Raw genomic sequence first — 4298 nt, 5'->3', positions numbered from 1 at the left:
CCCAGTGGTGGCCACTGTGCCCTCTGCCACAAGGACTGAGAAGATCCCACAAGGGCAGGCTGAAGGGGCTCTCATGGCTGCAGCCACACATGACCATCACCCTGCATCTGTGCTACACAAAATTCCTGCTGGAGCACTCTGCCATTATCCACATCAACTCACAGTGTAGACCGATCAGTGACACCTGTAAGAAGACGTTTAACAGACATCCGCTGGCAAAGCAGCCTCCCCTTCCAACACACAAGGGAGTGATTACTTTTTCAGGTTTCTCTGTTTTTAATAGTCCTTATATTCCCCATAAATTTCATTAGCTGGATTTATGTGGTCACTAAACTGCTTGATACGGTATTATAGTCACAGCAGGAAATTATTTGCTATTCTGGTGAAAATGAGCATTTCCTAGTTTTGTCAGTGCAGAGAATTATATTATCAGGGAAATAATAACCAGCTGAACTGAAGGATGGTTTGATTCGTGGTAATTACTGATTATATGCAGATTACTTTATGGCTTTAATTCTTTGGTCTCCCACTGTTTGCTTGCTAAACCTCTAAAATAGAAAAGGCAGTGAGCACATACGAGTCCTGTTTGCAAGGCAAATTAGAGAAGCTAATTTGTTGATTAACATGAAAGGAAGCAGAGCTCTGCACAGACCAGGACAGCGGCGGGAAGGAGTCGGCAGTGAGCTGCACTTGCATCCATCCTCAGCTGCAGCCACTTCTGTGCTGCTCTTGAGCACCTGGTTCTCATTCCCAAAGTTGCAGCCCTCACCTGAGCTTGTGGCAGGTTTTACTCAAGCTGAAGGTGGCTCTTTGCTTCTCCAGTCCATAGCCCCCCAAGTCTGTCCAATTTCAGTTTTCACTGCTGCTCATCAGCTGCAGATAAGAGCAGCTGATGAGCTGCTCGGTATGCCTAGAAACATTTCTTCCAATTCCTTGCAACAACAAGGCCCTTGCAAACCTTCACTTTCAACTAGCACTATGTGTTATAACATCAGAAGCCAGTTAGCAAACTACAGGCTGCTTTTGACAGAAAGCTATCCAAAAATAGAGTGCTGCATCACCACCACTTCCCAGCCACTCCAGCCTTTCCAAAACAGCTTTCCTCTTCTTATTACCTACAGCAAACCTTCAGCAGGCTTGCAATCCCCAGGGATGAAACCAGCCTTTTGATTTTATATGTTATTCTTAGCATGGCTGGAGCAAAATTTCAGCCCCTGCTGTCTGTGTAATGGAGAGATGGAGAGTGAAACCCTGCTCCCTCTGTCCCTGGCTGCCTTCCTAGCTAGGTAGCATGGCCATTCCCATTCTGCCCAGGGCATCATGCCGACTGCATGCTGCATTTATTCTTAAAATACATAGCTACACCCTCTTAAATAAAAAGCATATGCTGGGATTTGCATCCAAAATTATCACCCCATGTTGGAGCAAGCTCAGAGGCATAGCTATGTGCTCCATAGTGGCTGGGTGCATTTGTCTGGGCTCTGACATGCATGCCAGCTGGGATCTTTCAGCTGTGAGCATTTTATCTAATAGATGAATGGAAGAAAGAGGTAAGGAGCTATAATTGCCAGCCTAAAAGACAACCCTCTATGTCAGGCATGTCTGCCTGCACCCCTGAGGATGACAGTGCAGAGGAGCAGGGTCAAGTAGCAGCTGCCAAATTCATCAAGGAGGAATGGCACTTGCAGCCCACATAGATGCTGTCCTCATCACAACAAAGTGCAGAACCAAATCTGGGCTCTGGGATGAAGGATTGGCACCACCAGCACCCTTTTGGGAGCCTTCAGAAGAGTACCCTGTCCCCTAGGTTAGTACCAGCCATGATGGTTTCCCCAGCCCAGCTATGGGGCAATGTGGTTCCTTCTTAGAATAATAAAACTGTAGAGTGGTTCTATTACAGTGGTTTGGAAGGGACCTTAAAGATCATCTAGTTCCAATTCCCCTACAATGGGCAGAGACACTGTAGTGGTTTGAACCTTGTTTTCCCCCAGAGGCTGAAAAGTGGTAACCCCCAGGGGTGGAAACCCCTGGAAGTTTTGGAGCTCTGTCCAATGAACGCTCCTGCAGAAATGAAAACATATCACAAGCACCGGAAGAGAAGAGTTGTAGTTTGGGTTGGTAGAAGAAGTTGCCATGTTGTGAGACCACGAGGAAAGGGGCCGGGAGCCCCTCGGGGCCTCTGGTCCCCCCCAGCCCCAGCTGGGGGCTACAGAGACAGAGCAGAAGCGGCGGCAGTGTCCAGAGACTCTGGATAAGAGCCAAGACAGATAAGAACTGAACTGGAGGAAGCAGCAGAAGAGAGAGCCCGCAGCAGAACTTCAGAGTTCTGGGGGTAGGAACTGTACCAAACCCCCCCCCCCCCCAAACTCCTTAAAACCTCCTGGAAGGAGGAAGATGATGGACTCTTGCTTGAAAGAGCCTTGGAGTGCTACAGCACTTGCAGAGAGGAGCTGAGAAGCTCAAAGGCATCCTGGGAAGCTGGACCGGGACGGAGAAGGAATGCGGGAGGGTTGACCTTGGCCCCCCCTCGCTGCTGCTGCTAAGCTAGCAGCCTTGAGGCAGAGCACGGAGCTCTGCAAAGGGGAATTTGAATCCCCTGAGGAAAGGGACTGCCACGAAGACCCCTGAGCTTCGTGGTATGACGTGGTGACGCGAGCTTGTCCCTGCTACGCAGTCCACGGAAGAGAAAGACCCTCGTTTTGGAGACGACGGGCCAAGGGGCTTGGAGACCCCCTTGTGTGTACTGAACAGAGATCCAGCTACAACAATCCAGTTACTGCTGCATGCATGAGACGAGGAGAACCTGCTGCCTTGGAAGAGATGCTGCTGCCCTGAGAGACTGGAAAGGATCTGTCCTTCTTTCCCTCCTGGGCTTTTATATGGAGGGGAGAGGAGATCTGATCCATTGTAAATACTATATGTCATGGTAGAGATAGTTGTGATTTTGTGTATAATGTGTTATAGTATTTATCTGTACAGTCATTGTAATATATTCCCTTTCCCCCATTCTGAGTCTGGCTGTGTTTTGTCTGGAAAAACCCATCTCACATTGGGTTGAGATGTGGGAGGGGGGATGGAGCTAGGGAATTGGATTTTGGGGCTATCTCAAACCATGACAGACACCTTCTGCTAGACCAAGTTGCTCAAGGTCCCATCCAACCTGGCCTTGAACACTTCCAGGGATGGGGCAGCCACATCTTCTCTGGGCAACCAGTTTCAGTGAAGAATTTCTTCCTTATATATAGTCTGCACCTACCCTCTTTCAGTTTAAAGTCATTACTCTTGGCCTAAGTCCACATTACTTCTGTCCTTGAGTTCATGTTACCTCCCTCGTTAGGGGAGTCCCCTCCTGGATGCAAAATTGGATCCTCTCCTGTTCATGAGCTCCCCAGCACATGAAACACCCTGACTCCATGCCCTGCTTGCTGCAATCGACTCCATTGGAGGGACAGTGTCTTCAGAAGTCATCCCCATTCCTGCCATAATGTCAGCAGGGTATTTCAGCCTTTCTATTTTGGGCAGGTGGGCCCACTAGCAGACTTTTGTCTGCCTGCAGGCTGGCCACGCTTTTGATTTCTGAACTTTTCCTTCTCCCTTTGCTGGTCATAAGTCTTTAGAAGAATGATACATGCCACTTTGTGCTGATCAGTAATAGCTATTCATCACCACATTTCCCCCCTTATTTCTCTTATTTCACGGCAAGAATAATAATTAAACAGTGATCGTCATGAAATAAATACGTCTAGAAGCTGTTTGCTACGGAAAGGCTGCTTCTTCCCCGTCTGCCCTTGTTGTTTCACTAACACCTACCATCAGATAACGTTTGACCGACCACCGCAAATTAGCGGGATGCTCGTCTCTGCGCTGTTTGTGCCTGGAGACGACGTGTGCAGTTTTGCTTTATCACGTAGCTGGCTGCCCCCGGGGCTAACCATAAACCACTTCAGACCGTGTCGAAAACCACCCGGGTGACGGCGTTTCACACGCACCGAATAAACCCCCCGAATTTCTGCCCGGAGAGGGACGCGAGGCCGCGCCGGGGATGTGCATCAGGAGGTGGCAGCATTTATCCGTCGCGCTGAGCCCGGCTCGGGCCGGGGGGCGGGAATAGCCCCTTACCCAGCCACGGTGCCCTGTTCGAGAGAAAAGCAGCAGTTTTTAATCAGTTTGATTTCAAGGCCCAAGTTTGGCATACTTTCCTTTTACTACTTATTCCGTTTTTAGCTCTCCCCATCTCTGCGTTTTTTCTCTTCTCTTCTCTTCTCTTCTCTTCTCTTCTCTTCTCTTCTCTTCTCTTC

This window comes from Corapipo altera, unplaced genomic scaffold, assembly GCF_003945725.1.
Source record: "Corapipo altera isolate COAL_440 unplaced genomic scaffold, ASM394572v1 2b, whole genome shotgun sequence".
Lineage (NCBI taxonomy): Eukaryota > Metazoa > Chordata > Aves > Passeriformes > Pipridae > Corapipo > Corapipo altera.
This window is presented reverse-complemented; position numbering follows the sequence as displayed.